At 40.9% G+C, this 19,130-nt stretch overlaps 1 non-coding gene and 1 pseudogene across 1 annotated transcript; one reads left to right on the forward strand and one right to left on the reverse strand.

Annotated features, from left to right (window-relative positions):
- The first annotated feature begins 1,334 nt into the window (after positions 1 to 1,334).
- Positions 1,335 to 15,257, forward strand: LOC139762257 (uncharacterized; annotated as a pseudogene).
- Positions 15,258 to 16,886: 1,629 nt separating this feature from the next.
- TRNAE-UUC (transfer RNA glutamic acid (anticodon UUC)) lies at positions 16,887 to 16,958 on the reverse strand. Its single transcript has one exon. It is a non-coding gene; the product is annotated as a tRNA-Glu (tRNA).
- Positions 16,959 to 19,130: the final 2,172 nt, after the last annotated feature.

The raw sequence follows: 19,130 nt of genomic DNA on the forward strand, positions 1-19,130 counted from the left end.
GGGAAGCTGGGGTAGAGATTGCTCAAGCCAAACGGTCGAGAGATGGATGATGGATGATAAAAATAAAAAAAAAAAGGGATATGAAGATGGACTGGAGGCAACGCGGGGGTGTGGGGAGCAGCGAGGGTGGTGAGGGAACAGCCTGCCGGCGTCGTCACCGTAACGGTCTCCCGCGGGAAGGACCAACGCGGGAGGCAACGTTACAATCCACTTCTTTCTTCTGTCTTCTCTCTTCTGTCTTCTCTCTTCTTTCTTCTCTCTTCTGTCTTCTCTCTTCTTTCTTCTCTCTTCGTGAGATCTGGCGGTTAATCCTCCATCAACCATGTGGCCGAAACAGGAGCAGCAAGAACCTTCTCGAATGGCAAGAGAAGAAGGGAATACGATGATAGAAAGGTCCCTTTACAATTAACACAGGTTGCTGCCTGAGCCTTACACTCACGAAAACCGTGATCAATTTCCGCACATTGACTGCATGTCTGGCGCTGAGCTTTGCAGCTCTTAGTCTCGTGTCCGTATTGTAGACATTTAAAACCTTGTATATCGAGGTATTGGTCGGGTTTGTGGTATTTGGCAGGCACTGAGATCATGGGAAACAAGATTCCCCGGGAGAGTAGGCGATCTGTCTCGGTCGAGTTAGAGCATTGTATTTTAAGTGATCTTGAAGTGTTCAGTTATCTCTATGGGGTTAAGGGACAAGATAGATGCATCAATATTATTAGCACTATCGATGCATCTAGCTTGAAGGGGGTGGTCGTAAGCTTGGATAGGATCTCATCTGGATCGCTATCCTTGCTTAAACATATTTTATATAGATATTTATTAGTAGGGGATTGAATAACCCTACTGGGACGGACCTCAGTGGTCTTAAATACAATCGTTAGTAATTCGAACGTGTAAAGAGGGGGGGGGGGGACTTTCTGTTTTAATCAATTTTAAACGAATGTCAGGAGGCATGATGGCATCAATGTCCTAATGCCGAGGAAACGTAGGTGAGGGACCACAACCCCACTCCAGGGAGGACCCTGCACTATCACAGGGTAACCCAGGAGGCTCGGCGGGAGTGGTAAGAATGTGAGGGTCTCAACCCCGTTAGGTGAGAACAGGTCCACACCAAGCCTCCGCTCCTCAGGAAGTAATTTTCCTGAATGGTGTGGGGAAGCTGGGGTAGAAATTGTTCAAACCTAACGGTCGAGAGGTGTTCGATGATGGATGGTAAAAAAGATAGAAAAAAGCTCGAGAGAAATGGACTGGAGGCAACGTAGGGTGGAGAGTGAGTTGCCTTTATATCCCACACTCTAGCCAAGGTCAGTCTCTCTCTGGTGTTCACTCGCAAAGCATCTCATGGTGTCACGGACGGCAGTTGCGGACTGACAGCGTGAGCTACACTGTGTTATAAACGTGTTATGGTGATACAGAAGACTGCAGCATAGAGGGACAACCAGGGCCATATTCTCCGTGCAGCGAAACCTCCTCAAACAGTTTTGACAACAGGAGACAGAAGGTCATAAACACAAGAAAAACCTTCAAATGTCCTGAGTGTCAGAAAAGCTATACGAAACATGTCTATCTTCATAGGCACATGAAATTACATACTTTTGAAAGGACATATCAGTGTAAAGAATACCAGAGTACCTTCTCCCGAAAGAACACTTAGTGTTGCAGATGAAAGTTCACATTGGACAAAAGCAATATCAGTGTTCAGAGCGTCAAAAGTATTTTTCTAAGAAATGTGATTTAAAGAAACACTTGAGAATCCATACTGGTGAGAACCCATACCAATGTTCAGAATGTCAAAAAAAAGTTTTTCTTTTGAAAGTAAGTTAGTGACACACCTGAGAGTTCACACGGGCGAGAAGCCATAGCAATGTTCAGAATGTCATAAAACCTTTTCTCAGAAAAGAAAATTAGTGAGACACCCGAGAGTTCACACCGGCGAGATGCCATACCAATGTTCAGAATGACAAAAAACTTTTTCTCAGAAAAGTAAATTAGTTAGACACTTGAGAGTTCACACAGGCGAGAAGCCATACCAATGTTCAGAATGTCAAAAAAGTTTTTCTCAAAAAAGTCATTTAGTGACACACCTGAGAGTTCACACAGGCGAGAAGCCATACCAATGTTCAGAATGTCAAAAAACTTTTTCTCAGAAAAGTAATTTAGTGACACACGTGAGAGTTCACACAGGCGAGAAGCCATACCAATGTTCAGAATGTCTGAAAAGTTTTTTTTCTAAAATTGGGATAGTGACACACCTGAGAGTTCACACGGGCGAGAAGCCATACCAATGTTCAGAATGTCAAAAAAAAGTTTTTCTCAGAAAAGTAATTTAGTTACACACCTGAGAGTTCACACGGGCGAGAAGCCATACCAATGTTCAGAATGTCAATGAACTTTTTCTGAGAAAAGCAGTGTAGTGACACACCTGAGAGTTCACACAGGTGAGAAGCCATACCAATGTTCAGTATGTAAAAAAAAGTTTTTTCTCGGAAAAGTAATTTAGTTACACACCTGAGAGTTCACACAGGCGAGAAGCCATACCAATGTTCAGAATATCAAAAAACTTTTTCTCAGAAAAGTGCTTTAGTGACACACCTGAGAGTTCACACAGGTGAGAAGCCATACCAATGTTCAGAATGCCAAAAAACTTTTTCTCCGAAAAGTGCTTTAGTGACACACCTGAGAGTTCACACGGGTGAGAAGCCATACCAATGTTCAGAATGTCAAAAAACTTTTTCCCAGAAAAGTAATTTAGTTACACACCTGAGAGTTCACACAGGCGAGATGCCATACCAATGTTCAGAATGTTAATGAACTTTTTCCCAGAAAAGCAGTTTAGTGACACACCTGAGAGTTCACACAGGTGAGAAGCCATACCAATGTTCAGAATGCCAAAAAACTTTTTCTCAGAAAAGTGCTTTAGTGACACACCTGAGAGTTCACACAGGTGAGAAGCCATACCAATGTTCAGAATGTCAAAAAACTTTTTCTCAGAAAAGTACTTTAGTGACACACCTGAGAGTTCACACGGGCGAGAAGCCATACCAATGTTAAGAATGTCAAAAACAATCCTATAACAGAGGTAATTTAGTAAAATGTCTGAGAGTTCACACAGCCGAGAAGCCAAACAAGTAAAAAGAATATCAAAAAACCTTTTCTGGTATAAGTACTTCAGTGACACATCGAGAGGTTACACAAGCGAGGAACCATAATAGTGTTCAGAATGTCAAGAAACTCTCCCTGGTAAAAGTGCTTTAGTCAGACACCTGAGAGTTCACAAGGCAAGAAGCCATACCGGTGTTCAGAATGTCAAAAACAATTTTCTTGAAGAGGTGGTTAAGGAAGACATCGGAGAGTTCACACAGGGCAGAAACCATACTTATGTTCAGAATGTCCTAAATGTTTCTCCCGAAAAAGCAGTATAGTAAAACGTAAGGTAGTTGAACGCATTCAAGATCTCATGTGGTGAGAACCGGCCACGACCCGCGTGTACTGGAGCGACTCATGACGTCACACCCATCTTTACCAAGATCACAGAGGACCCCACCAGGGAGGTCAGGCGCCAAACAGGTGAGACCACACAATGATAAACAAATGATATTGTTTCATCTCTGGTACTATACTAGTATTTCTGTAAAATAATATTACTCTCTCTCTCTCTCTCTCTCTCTCTCTCTCTCTCTCTCTCTCTCTCTCTCTCTCTCTCTCTCTCTCTCTCTCTCTCTCTCTCTCTCTCTCTCTCTCTCTCTCTCTAATAATCATTATTAACTGCATAGTATGGAGCCCAAAACTAAACCGCATGATTCAAATGTGAGTCTCACCAATTCAAGATAATGTTGTAATAATACTCTAGGAGTTTCATTGCTAACAGTCCCATTAATGAACCCAAACATACTATTAGCCTTATTACACACTTTAATACATTGTTGCCGCGGCTTAAGATCCTCGCTCACTCCACCTGAAGTACGTGGCATTGTTAATCTGATTAACATGTAATGGCAGACCTGAAAATACACACACACACACACACACACACACACACACACACACACACACACACACACACACACACACACACACATACACACACACACGTACAAATTCTCTCTACTTCTCTCTTTTCATTTCTCGTATCTTTTATTTTTTGCATTATACACAATAACTACTCCTATATTTGTTCTCTTTACTCGTATATTTCAATTAGGTAAATTAAAGCTTAAGTCCATGTAATTTGTTTAGTAAATCGTAATGAGATCTTTTTCCCCTCTGTGTCTGTTGGACCCGAGGAAAGTAAAACCATTCCTCATTATTGACAATAGTGTTTTAGGGTTAAGTAAGCAATGGTTTCATCAATATAGACTTTGGTAAAGAGAAATTGATATCAAATCTAAGAAGTTCATGATCAGGCAAATAAATGATCCTAGCCCTCTTAGCAAAATCTAATCTATTATTTACATTATATGGCGAGATTCTTTTTCCTTTACCGTAGCTGAGATGCCCCTACCCTCAAAAACTTTCATTGACTTAATGAAACTTTGTTGACAATAACGTTTTCCAAGATGCTGAGGGTGATTCTTATTGAAAGAAATTCGGTTTAGCCATGATAAATTCCCTCACTCCCATTCTCAGTAACTTATTCATGGAATACTGAGATCCAAACTTCAGTTAGTAACAGTCCAAAAATATGGTTAAGATACGTTAACGATGTGTGGTCCTTATGGCCATCTTACCAAGATCATGATGTTTTCTTTAATGAATTACGATTCATCCCACCATCAAGTTTAAGACTAAATGGAAACACAAAGGCAAATCACCCTTCCTTAATGTGGTGATAATTAGGTATTTTGATTAGTTATCCTTTAAGATCTACAGGAAGCCTACCAGTGCTGAGAGTTATATTCATTATTTTTCAGGATGTGGGAAAACAGGATCCCAGCTCCAGGTGTGGTGTGCAGGAACAGTTCCCCAGTGCTACGTCTGGTGTGTGAGGGACACAATACCTATGTGTGAGATGTGATGTGTGAAGGAACGCCATGCCCAAGCAGAGATACGGAACTCTTATCACAGTATCCTCATCCCGGTACAAGCTTGCGGTGTGTGGGACATAGTACTACCTGCCAGGTCTGGTATGTGAGGAACAGAGTACCTCAGTGCCAGTGCAAAACTGGTGAGTGTGAGATAAAATATTTTAGTGTCATATGTGGTGTGTGGTGAGACAATGCCCCAGTGTCAGTGTAGGTGTGGTGTTACACCGTCCTAGTGCTATGTGGGTGTCTGGTGACAGTACCCCAGTGTCAGTGTTGATGTGGTGGTAAAGTACCTTAGTGCTAGTGCAGTGACTGTTGACACCGTACCTTAGTGTCAGTGAAGGTGTAGTTGTACAGTACCCTAGTGCCAGGTACAGTGCTGGTGACATATTACCCCAGTGTCAGTGTAGGTGTGGTGTTACACCGTCCTAGTGCCTTGTGGGTGTCTGGCAACACAGTACCCCAGTGTCGGTGTAGGTGTGGTGGTACAGCGCTCAAGTGCCAACACTACCTTCCTTCACCACCTACGTACACTACTCACCCTCACTGCCGACCTACAAGACCTTCCTTCACTACGGTGAGGTGTCTGGTGACATCAGTACCCCAGTGTTAGTGTAGGTGTGGTATGGTAGTACAGGACCCTCGTGACAGGTGTGGTGTGTGGTGAGACACTACCACAGATTTAGTGTATGTGTGGTGCCACAGGACCCTTGTGCCAGGTGCAGTGCCTAGTGACACAGTACCACAGTGCTAAGCCTGTTGTGTAGTGACACAATCGCCAAGCTTCTCTGCAGGTCTGGTCTGCAGAGACACGTTGCCAGTCTTGATGTTTGAGGACAAACTATCTCAACATTAAGTCTGGTTTATGGGAAATTCAGTATCTTGTACTATCCATGATGAGTGTAGAATACAGCAGCCCAGTGCCTGGTCTAGTGTGTGGGAGGCATACTGCCTCACTCCCAGGTCTGGTTTATAGTAACACAGGTGTCACCCTCTTGCTCACATATGATCATCTCTGGTGGGTGTCTGCGACTTATGTAACTTTATGTCCACAACCTTTTGATCATATCTAAACATTATGGCCTCAGTAAACCGTGCAAGAGATTACTTGATTTGTAAAAATTCTCACTATAGAAATATCAATAATTTTTTAAAAAAGTGTTGATTTACGGTGTGTTTATTGTATTAGTGATATGTTATCAAAGAAATAAATTACCTTTTAATCAATCTTTTCTTTTATTTTTTTTTACTTGCCTGATCAGTAGTGTATGTCATTTCACTTGCATCTCCATATGAAAACAACAGCAGGACACATGTTATTTTCATTGAAAATTAACTATACATGGTGGTAAGTACAGACGTACAGTACAGTACATGTAGAGCCTCAACATTAAGCCAGGAGAGCTCAGGTTACTGGCTGCAAGCAAATGTGACGAAACTCCTGAAGGAAAGTGACTTTTCCCTAAAATAAGCTCACTGTAGGTAAGTTGTCTGTTTATTGCCATTAGACTGTGTAGAAAACCTTAATACTTATGTGTGGTGGTAACGAGTGGCAACAGTTTGCAGTGTTACACTTGTCGCTGCACCTAATACTAATATTGAACTGTGCATTGTTTTACTGTCATTGGTTCATGACATAAAGTATTCTAGATATTGTTAATGTTCGGAGGCTACGTAACTAAATGTCAGTGTGAGAAAGCATCTGTAGAAGATATTATGTGATTGCTATTTCTGAATCTTGGTTTGATATAAAATAGATAGACTTCTTTGCCTAATACGCAATTCCAGGGTATAATCTTTAATAAAAACATGGTAAATAATGTAGGCGGTAATGTTTGGCCTTTGTTAAAGATCATCTTAATCTTGTGATGAATAAAATGTACCCGATGGGAATGTCGATTTCATTTTGCATAGATTAAAGATGAGCTTCGTAAGAAAATAACAGTAGGACAAACACCAGAGAAAGACGACAGATTTTATGATCAGTTTGCAGAAATTTGTGATGAACAAGATTCTGTCGTAAAAGACTTAAGTGCAAGGTTGGGGCGAATGTCTCTTTCCACCAGCTTCGGGTGCGGATCCACGTAGATTTGCTTGATATTTCCATAATCCAATTAGTTGAGAAACCTGCTCGTGACGTTGATAATGTTGAAGATTGAGGTAAGTTTGTTACAATTCAATAAATGTTATTTCTTTTATGAAAAGAAAGATTATTGTCTGGATATCCATAGAAAAAGCATCTCAGTGATTGTATGGGTGAAGTGTACATACATATCTAATTGTAGGTGGAGGCCAGTATAGAGCGCACAGTGGGTAAAATACATCAACATAGGAGAGTGACGGGGGAAGGCGAGCGGGCTCAGGCACCCCAAGGGTACACTCCCTTCAGAGGTGGGTCTAGGATACATCAATTACAGTATACTAAGCGATACTGATAGTAACATAGATAACAACGTTTGTGTAACACAAAGAAGGTATAACACGACATACAGTATACTGATAGTAACATAGATAACAACGTCACAAGGTATGACACGACATACAGTATACTGATAGTAACATAGATAACAACGTTTGTGTAATACAAAGTAGGTATAACATAAGTCATACAGTATACTGATAGTAACATAGATAACAACGTTTGTGTAACACAAAGAAGGTATGACACGACATACAGTATACTGATAGTAACATAGGCAAGAACGTTTGTGTAATACAAAGCAGATATAATTAAGTGATACAGAATATCATCTTAACAGTGTTCCGTATTCATGGGTAAGTGATGAAACATTTTAGACTTACATTATATACATAAGAATACATCTATACAGAGAATAAGTGTGTATTTGAAATAGGGCACAATATGGTGTACAGTCGTTAGCAATGATAGCAATATAAAAGGTCAAAGGTCATACACTTCGACATACACATACCGAGTATGTATATGTCAACTTAGCTGGTAACGCTGTAAAGGGGGAGGAGCAAGAGGACATGGAACACAGTAGAGTGACGTGAGCTATTAAGTGTTGCAGGTGCAAATGGTTAGTGCAAGTATTATAAGGGAAAGCAACAATGATTTTTATTATCTGATCAGAGGTAATCACAGACGTGTAAAGGCAGCGATATCACTGGCCAGAGAAGGTTGGGTGAAAACATGGTTGGGGACGTTAGGGAGACTGGGAGGTGTAGCAGAGGGAGAGGATGAGTGTCTAGAGGTCACAAGACATTACTATTTTCCAATGAATGTTGCTTGTTCATGTTTGACACAGTTGTTGTGTTTATATATAATATATGGTACACAGAATCTTGCATGGACTTCCACAATGGACACTCGCTAATAAAGTGTCCTGTAACATAATCATTACGTGATGAATGACAGCTGCTGAACGACTTTAACAATTGGTCTTATCAATACGACCAAAATTACTTTACTTAACATTCGTTATCACTTATACAAAACATACTACCGGACCAATCTGCATGAACAATTTGACTGTACTATAAGTGGCCATCTATTTAACAGTTCGCATCACTCTCCTATGTTCCTCATATCCTTACTTCTCCCCATTATAGTGCTTTTCAGCTCAGATGACATATTCGTACTAGGTAAGTGGTCTTGAATTTATGTGGTCGAGGAAATTGTATATGGGACATGCAGTCATAAAATGTACTGGCACTGGTCATGTTAACAGTGACGATAATAAAAGGAAAGTTAAGGTACAGTATACATGGGTCATTCAGTAAGAGAATGTACTTTTACTGGGAATGGTTACATCAGTTTCCAAATATTGATCACCGTGAAATTACATTTGAGGTCACTTTCAACATTGCATGGAATGCTAGTCAACATGAGTCGTAAAAAAAGATACCAGATTTTAGACTGTCAGATGTTTGTGATTTCCGCATTGCTTTTGACTGTCAAATCCTAATTGATTTGGTTGCTTAACATGACACGAACGTAGCTAGGAAAAGCTTCAATAAAACTTTCAAAGTAATCGAGGGTACAAATGTGCCAGGGCGGAGTAGACTTCGTTTTGCAAAACGAAACTAATGTGGTGAAAGGATGAAACGAAGAGATGCCATTTGTTGAAGAAAGTAACACATAAAAAATGAGACCTGCAAAACATGATGGACTATACTGTATAAATTTGCGTAAATTAAGATAATCATACGACAGGCTATACATCAATATGAAGGTAATATTGCCGAAAATGCAAATTGATTAATGCTTTTCATAGTTATGTTAGAAGCAAGAATCACTGCTTAATCATTTGGTTCATTCATTACGGAAAACGATGACTTAATTCCAGAGAACGAAGCTATGGCAAGAATCATGTTTTTCCTCACTGTATTTGTATTTACAATCAAAGACACAGCTTATGTCCTAAATCCAATTTCATTGATAAGAAAGTACAGTGTATTTCAACTTTCTTACATAAAAGTTAAAGAAATACTATCAGAAACAATGGAACAAAAGAAACCAAACGGCAGACCTGGATAAGTTTTATCCGAGGGAATAATAAGCCCGTGATGACTGCTCTTGTCAACAGTTCACCTGCTGTCGGTAATGTCTCACGGGAATGTAGGTATATTCATTCACAACACAAGGATGGATGTCATGTGGTTCCATATGCCTTTTTCTTGCCCAGAGAGAAATATTACTTATGGACTTTACAGGAAGAGATTTTAGGATTTGCACTGGATCAGTTAGAGGTACTTTAACGGGAGAGGGAAATGTTAGACTGATCGGGATTGGAGTTGGAGCAGATAGAGCCAAAATGATTAGCTCTTTCAGTAAGAGATACAGCTAAAAGTGTCGTCAAATTGTATAAACGAAGGAAATGTAATGTCATATAAACTGTTTGAAATATTTCTAGCTAAATATAAAAAATAATCCGGATGAAGATACGTTGTTGTATTTACAGTGGATAAAGAAATAGTTTGCCTCACGAATAACATGAAATTTTTTTAGGATTTTAGACGAATATTAAGGTCGAATGAGTGTTGGAGGAAGGAGAGACTCCCAGGTCAAATTTGTTTGGTCTCTTGGACAAATGGCCCCAGAACTATGATGGTTGTACAACGAATTGGAGAAAAGGGTTATTATAGGGGATGAAGGAATATATGCCTCTATTCACGCAGCAATAACTTAACCTATAAGCTCAGGATATATAGGAACATCGCCCTAAGAAAGGCAGTAATCTTTCCATGGAAGCTCACACAAATGAAGATCTTTTTATAGTTACCTCAAAATGCTGTGATGTAGGGTGGCCAACTAATGGAGGAAGTAACATAGTGAGGAGACACCAGAGTGTGGTCAGATAAACGAATTGTGTAGGTGTTACAGGAGGGACTGGAGAAGAAAAATGACAGGTCCAGAGTATTGGGATAGAGGTTGTGACGGTCTGGAAAATGAGTAAAGTGGCTGATCATCTGGTCTAAATTATCATGCGTTGAAAACAAACAATCAAACAAACCTGCGCGCGCGCGCACACACACACACACACACACACACACACACACACACACACACACACACACACACACACAAACACACACACACATATATATATCTGCGTATGGACCTTCCAACTGTTCTCTGTGATGTGAGCTAAAACCTCCCAAGTAGAGAACCTCCGCTTGAGGATGAGAGAATGTCGCTGCCTCGTGGAGGAAATATAGACAGTCAAAGAAAGATATACAGTGTGAAGAGTCAGGAGAGCAGGAGGTGAAAACAGAAGTGTTGGTTGGGAGACAGATTCTCAACCAGATAACGTCAGTGTCTAGACATTCTAGGTTCATGAGACGTGCAAATGGCCGGTTGATTTTGGAAGAAGCACAGACTTCCTTTGTAACGACAATGTAAATGATTATAGTTAGAAATGTTAAATGGTTATTGAAAACACAGTTGTTAGACAATTGAGTGTCATACAGAAGGACTAGTATATTAGAAGTACTGGCCAGATGGTGCTCAACAGAAGAAAGGTTAATAGAATGACCGATAATGTCGGTAACATGAATGAAATATGAGTATTTTTTCTTCATGGTGAGCACAATAAACTAGTCGGTGAGAGCGGCACAAATCAGATCAATCATTTAGATGGGCAAAGGTCTTGGGAGGGGCGTCACTGCTGCTGCCTGAGCCCTCCTCCCTCTCGTTGAGAGCAGAGACGGGCGGGATTCCGGGGATTCTTTGCCACCCATTATGGAAAGTAGATCTATAAGCTTGTCACTCTTGTTGTTTGCATATGAAGGTTTTCTTATAGGACAAAGAACGGAAAAATGAATAACGTTAATACGGAGAGTAAAAATGGATAGTGTTTCTTTACTGTACATGTAAGGTGAAGATGAAACTCATTACGAACTGACTATCGGCCATTCCTCAAGTGTTGCTATTACTGTACTTCTTACTCTGAAATGAGAGAGAAAATGAGTAAGGAAAAAGAAATTAGTGTGAGAAGACACAGGACTTGGTACGCATCCTGAATATGAGTGAGGTGAATCTATGAAGGGAGAGATGAAGATCATGGATGAACAAAGTGGGATTTGTGTAGATGAGACGGATGTTAACATGCAAGACCGTATGGAAGTGCAGTGAGAAGATTCTGCATCGGTCACCCTTCCAAACAGTACAAGAGAGAAATGGACATATACAAAGTGGCAAATTCTCTTGTCAAGCCTACGTCTCTCAGACAACACCTGACATAGTTACTTTGTCATTATTCTTAAAACATTCTATTTAGGTTTTGAATCTGATTTTTTCCTCCTCTAAGGACTTCCGTAACCATTGCACCTTCTCCCTTACTATCAAAGCAATAAGTGGATGAAACCATTTGCTTTTAGCTCAGTAATGGCATATAGCCGCTTGTGTCCTTGGCACATTGGATACAGCCTCAAAGATGCAATTTGTTGCTATGTTCTCTGACATCAGACTGTGGATGATACAAGGCACAAACACGCTGTATAACCTGTTAATGAATAATGCTTCTCTTGATTGTTATCAATTTCTTCAGTGGGTAGAATATGCGTACTCCTGGTGGTTGTTTTGAAGAATTTGCTTTAGAGAAATGTATACAGAGAGTAAAATTTGTGTGTGGCATTTACTGATCTGGAAAACGCGTATGGTGGGGATGATTTAGATGCCTTATGGAAGGTTATACGATAATATGACGCAGGAGGACGTTTACTAGATTCAGTGGCTGTTATCAGGAGAGCAAGGCATATGTGAGGGAAGGAAAATGGGTGATTCCAAGTGTAGACGGATCTTTGCCAAGGGTTTCTGATGTTAACATGGGTGTTTAACCCGTTTATTGATGCTGTGGTGAGGGAGGTTAGTACGAGGGTCATAGTGTATCTATAGTATGCTGAGTATGGGGGTGGCTGGGAGATGAGCCAGCGGTTGTTTGCAGATGATATGGCTCAGGTGGCAGATTCGAGTAATAAATTACAAAAGCTAGCGTATGAATTAGTGTTTGAAAGGAGGATGTTGAGAGTTTATGTTAGTAAGATTGAGGTTATGTGGTTTAGCAGAGGGTAAGATAGGCTTGTCTGAGTGCATGTTTGAGTGATGAGAACATAGAAGTGGAGTGTTTTAGATACATGAGACGGATATGTGGGGATTCAAGTGATCCATCGGGTGTGTGAGGGGCCAAAGGACCATGGTGCAATATGGACTATGTGTAAAGAAAATTCATTGTGTGTGAGGATAAAGATTATTATGTTTGACGGTATTATAGTCCCGATAGTGTTGTGTGGGTGCAAGTCTTGAGCCCTAAATGCAAAAGAATGGAGAAATGTGAGTGTGTTGGAAATGAAGATCTGAGGAACAACGTGTGGCGTAAGAAGGGTTGATCATGTGAGGAATGACAATGTAAGAGAGAGGTGCGGTAGTCATCGTAAGCCGTGTATGATTGACGGAGCTGAATAGGGTGTACTGAAACGGTTTAGGCATATCTAAAAAACTAATGAAAAGAAACTGATAAAGAGGACATACTTGTCAGAAGACGAGGGAACAGAATGACTGAAGAGCCTGAAAAGGAGATGGAAGGAGTGAAAAAGGGTTTAAGTTATCTGGGTCAAGACATGCAAGAGGGTGAGAGGTGTGCAAGGTACAATTTGAGCGATGTGGAGTTCAGGGAACTACATGCTGTCAGTGGGCTGAACTAGGATATATGACAAGATCAGGGGTATGCTGTATGTGGTACTACTATAAAAGGAAGAATATCTCTGCCTAAAATGACTGTGTACACTTGATCGCCTGAGACTTCATCCATTAACCATTACCTCAGCAGACACTTATATCATCTCAACTTCGATCCAGTTTCATCGGAAAGACATTAGGCCACTTTAGATCGAGTAATGATGTCTTCTTCTTACGTTATCATTTTAATAGTCTGGTTATAGTGCGCTCTCTTACTGTGTCTGATCTGGGACAGCCACCCTTCTTTACTACAGCCATCATCATCCTCCCCAACATTATACCGTAATACACATTCATGTCTGAGTTTCCTTGCATGATTACTCCAGACCGACAAGTCTTATAACTTACTGATTCTTTCCTGTGGTATTCTACGTGTCATCATATGTTAGTAGTTACAGAGTAACAACAAAGTCATAAATGCTATTTGTGTCTACATTTCATGAATGTTTGCGGCAATATGATGCCTTAAGGAGTATGAGAATATCACTAGAGCAAAAACTAAGAGCCAGCGGGAGGTTGTGGGCATACAGAAATATCTCTGTAAATAGATATGTGAAGAGATAGCTTCATCTGGCGTACTATGATTGTCTTCTTTGTGCGTATTTCTAGATTCTCACTTACCCATGATGTGGGTTGTCTAAGCATATCCTTACTTCTTCTGGGAAGAGTAACATAACACCATCACCAGGATGATCTAGATCATCAGTGTACAATATGTAATGTCACTTGAGACGCTGATCACTTCACAGGATCCCTTGCGTTAAGAATGGATCATTTCCATTATTATCGTCAGTAGTATTGTCATTATTATTATCATTCCTATTACACGTAAGTTAATACTCACACACACACACACACACGCACACACACACACACACACACACACACACACACACACACACACACACACACACACACACGCACACACAAGTCACATGCACAGGAAGGAAGGGTTTGGTAAAAGATGATAAAAAGCAAAAGTATTTAAAATTGTCGTGACGAAGATATAGACGGCGCTCCAGCCAGCCAGCATTTGCAAGGTGCAAGAGAGCAAAGAACGAGTATATCAGGATAGAAACAAGGTATTAAGAATCTTTGAAATGAAGATTTTAGAAGGATCGATAAAATCTACAACTTTTCCAAAACTCATTAGGTTGTCAGATAACTAATTAGAGTAAGAAATTAGAAGGAAGAAGACGACATAAGGATACTCGAGGAATGAGTAACAAATTCAAAAGATTTTCCCCATTAGAAAACATTGTGGCAACAACACCAATGGGCTGGAATTAGGAGATTTTAGAAAACATTGAGATATCTAGAAAAGATTAACAGAATTCTAGGTGTTCACCCGTATGAGATTCATGGACCTGATGAAGTCTTATCACAGTGCTGAAGATGTATGCATATTTTCCAGATAAACCTCTGTAAAAGCTGCTCAAGATGTCGCTGTATAGAGACAAAATACCAAAAGAGTGGAAAAGGACATTATTCCTGTCTATAATTAACGAAACCCGAAAGAGGCAATGAACTACAAGCTGGTCTCAAATGGGAAGTTTGGTTTATAAGGCTTAGAAAAGATAATCACAAAGCAAATGAATGACTTTCTAAAGAGGAAAAATGACTCATGTGATGAACAATGTACAAAAGGTAAGGCTGAGTGGATGTTTGTATCTTGACTGCCAGAACGTTTGACACTGTGTCACATGGGAGGCTGATTAGGAGACTGGATCACTAGGCAGGAGTATGGGGAAACTCATTCAGTGGACAGAAGATTATCTTAGTGAAAGTGAACAAAGAACGCATGACAGAGGACCTCTCTCTTAATGGTTGAGGTCACCAGCCGAGTGCCGCAGGGTTTTGTTTTGGAACCATTACTCTTCTTGACCTATGGTAATGACTTGCTAGAGGATATAGACTCTTATTTGAATATGTTTGCAGCAGATACAAAGGACATTCGTGAAATGAAAAGCACGGATGATTGCATCAACTTACAAAAAGAACATGACAGACTCCAAAGTTTGTCTGATATCTGATTGATGAAGTTTAAAAACTCGAGTAAATATAAACCAGTGAGAATGGATCGTAGCGAAGGAAGGCCTCGATGTGGTTATCATCGAACAGAAAATAAGCTATAGTAAGCTAGTTGACATTGTCCCTGACCTGTCCCAAATGTCCCACCTAAGGCGAGTAGTTAAGGACACAAACTGTCTGCTGGTAAGTACTAGAATTCCACTAAAGTTCAGGGATAAGACAGTTTTGAAAACCTGTTCACATCAGACATAAGACCGAAACAAAAATAAGCTTCTCAATTTCGGTCACAGCACCTAGAGAAGAAGAGAGGAAATGGAGATGGTTCAGAGGATAGCAAGAAAAAATTACTAGAGTTAGAGAGATACGTTATAGGGAAAGACTGGAGGCACTAGAATTGATTTTTCTCTTTAAAAGTTCATATCTCCTGGACAGCTGTTATTCTACCATTGAGCAATGGACTACAGTCCCTTTAAAGAACTAACTACCAATGTCTAATGAGTCTGATGAATTTGTTTCCCTGAACAGTGTATGTACTCCATTAGTAGTTGTTAATGTCAGTGGACACAAAGCCACTGAACTGCACCTCAGTGCCACGACTAGAGAGAAAAATGGCAGCAGCCTTAGTCTCTCGGTTTGGTTGTGGGATGGGCCCATGCAAGGGTAGATCGGGGGAGGTCAACCGGTGGTTGAATTTGACGGCTGACTTGTTCCATACTTGACTAGAATTACTGAATTAGTGGATCATAAAACTTTGAAACAATATACATGCATACTGAAGAACACATCACCAGTACAACTTTTCTTTGAAACAATCAATCTAGATATGCCAAGTAGGTTTCCAAGACTCGGTGGAGCAGTAGGCAACGCGTGAGTCTCATAATCTCAAGGTCGTGAGTTCGATCCTCACTTGGGGTAGTTTTCGGACTTTCATGTCTGGTGAACAAGATGCAAGTATTGTGGTAGATATATTATTGGAAGCATTGTGTCTTACCTCATAGTGTAGAATCATTATCAAGTTGTCTTGTTCTTATGTAACTGATCACTCCAACTGCAGAAAAGGAACCCAGATTTCCAGTGCCAGATTAACGCATGGGCCACCTCGGCCCGGGTCTTGGACTCCGGCCTTACAGGGGCCCCGCTGGTCATCCAGGTAAAAAAAGATGCAGCTCGGAAAACTGGTGGAACAGAGGCTGGTATGCAATATACAATATGGTGGCAAAATTTGACATAAGACATATTTCATAGAATCTGTGGAGACCGCAAATATCACCTGGTCCTGGGCCTCACTAAACATTAATCCGGCTCTGCAGGTTCCTGACTGGAAGCCAAATATCTTAACCGTGAAACTGTATTGATTCCTTCACTTACTCCTCGTTCACTTACTGACCCACTCACTCATTCAGTTTCTCTCTTTTGGCCCTCGTGACAGTGTTTCTCGGACTCACTCACCAAGAGTAATCAGGAGTCACTACAACACAAGCTTTTATTGTAAAAATTTATGTTTCGGTTAATTGATGATAACGTACTTGATAACTGTTGTATTCATTTACTTAGACATCTCTCTCTCTCTCTCTCTCTCTCTCTCTCTCTCTCTCTCTCTCTCTCTCTCTCTCTCTCTAAGAAGAAAATGCTTCCCATGCCGGGAATCGAACCCGGGCCTCCTGGGTGAAAGCCAGGTATCCTAGCCACTAGACCACACGGGACTGGAAGGGTCATGTGTATGTCTATGTGAACATCGCTCACCCACTCACTATTTCATCCATTCTCTCTGTTCTCTGGAGCGTATGGTTATTCACCAAAGTTTCTGTATTGATAATCAGCTGGCAGGCGTTACCTACCGAATCTATTACTCACACACACACACACACACACACCCACACACACACACACACACAAACATATCAACCATTTCATTTCAAATACAACCATCCTCTTCCGTACGTTTTCATCTATAGTCCACGCCTCGCATTTATAGCAGTTTAATAGTTAGCATTACTAATCATGAGTCAGCAGGGGCCAGCCCGGGGTAGGACATGCATGGGTTTGAATCCTCGGTGTGGCAGTCAGCTGACCCAACTCAAGTGTCCATCCTTCCCTCGGGACTGATCGATAATTGGGTACCTGGCTTATGGTGTGAATCTGCCACTGTATGTGTGTGTGTGTGTGAGTGTATGTGTGTGTGTGTGTGTGTCTGTGTGTCTGTGAGTGTGTGTGTGTGTGTGTACATGCACAAACAGGAACAAAGACTCAGTACATATGTACTATTCACATGAAACAGATGGAAACAATCACCACTGGCCGTATGAAACACCAACCTAGACCATCGAAATGATAGACCAGTGAGCTACTCCGCTCGTCCACCACGGGACAAAAGCATTCCATAGACCAGCCTATGGTCCTGTGGGATCCCCCGTTACCTCACCTCACATTAACTCTCACTGGATCATAGGCTGGTCAGAGGTGGACAGCTACCGTGGTGGCCGAGCGGTTTAGCTCACAACACTGTCATTTCGATGGCCAAGGTTCCAGTCCCGTGCGTTCAGTGGTGACGGTTTACATATACATATATTCATAAAAAAGAGCTCAAAGCATACACCTGGTGCACATACTTGGTCGTACTAAACCACACTGGGTGTGAGGCGGCTGGTTTGTCTAAGGCCAGAACTTGGGCCCCGGAATATCGTTGGTCCAGCACTAAACACATTATGCAGGATGGTTGTGTGTTTATGTGTAGGCGTTTGTTTGTCTGTTTATCTTGTCTAAATATGCCTGCCTCACTGTTCACTTCGATTACCATTAATTTCACGGGTCAAATGATATGACAATGTATCCATCAAGAGTATCAGTCTCCCAGGTTTCCTTTACTAATTCATCGTCTTCCTGAAGCTTAAAGTTCAATATATGAGAAGCTAATGACCTTCATTATCTCTAGTAAAGATAACACTGTGCTACTATCAGTCATCTATGCCAGCAGGTCTCATATCCTTCAGTTATAAAGGACAGTCATCAATTATGTCTTGAGGACTCACAAAACCTTATGTGGCTGTACACAGTATAATTGGTTGCATCATTCTTGTATCAACTGATACTTTATAGAGGTGCAATTTGGTTTTGAATTGCTCCTCTCTAAATCTTTACAATTTCGCGAGCTCCGCTCTCACAATAGCCGCTATAGATTGGATGTGATGGTTCATCCGTAGGTGAACATCATAACTTAGGCCCAGTACAGTGTTGGTATGTGAGATCGGTATGGGTAAATGACGGTGTATACGGGAGTGTAAGTAGACATTACTTATGTTGTATCTCTGACTTTCGTTAAAGTAGGATATGTTAGATTTTGCAGGATTTGACTTAATCCTCCATTTCAATTCCCAAAGCGAAACGTGGTCAATTTCCTCTCGAGTTCTACTGGTTAAGTGTGCGAGGGTTCTGGCTCTAATCAGTTGGGTAGCGTCATCTGCATATTGGAGAGTGATGGAGTCCGAGTGTGTAGGATTGGGAAGATCATTTGAGTAGTGTGTAAAGAGTGGGAACCAGCACGGAGCCTTGAGGTACACCAGCGATGAGGGGGAAGTAGTTTGAGTAAGAGTTTCTGTATTTGATTCGGGTTTTTCTGTTGCTAAGATTATTAGAAAGAAGTCTAATGGTGGGTTATAGGAACTGAAATTGGATGCTTAGTTTGTACCTCAAGCCATCATGCCAAACGGCGTCAAAGGTTTTCTTAACATCTTTTGTATGTCCGCGTGTTGATTTTTATGTAGTTGGTGATTATGTTAAGTTCATCTTGTGTGGAGTGATGTCGAAAGCCAAATTGTTTGTGTGAGAGTAGGTTGTTGTTCGTTAGGTGTTGTCTTAGTCTGTTGTTAAGATTCTTT

Source organism: Panulirus ornatus, chromosome 43, assembly GCF_036320965.1.
Source record: "Panulirus ornatus isolate Po-2019 chromosome 43, ASM3632096v1, whole genome shotgun sequence".
NCBI lineage: Eukaryota > Metazoa > Arthropoda > Malacostraca > Decapoda > Palinuridae > Panulirus > Panulirus ornatus.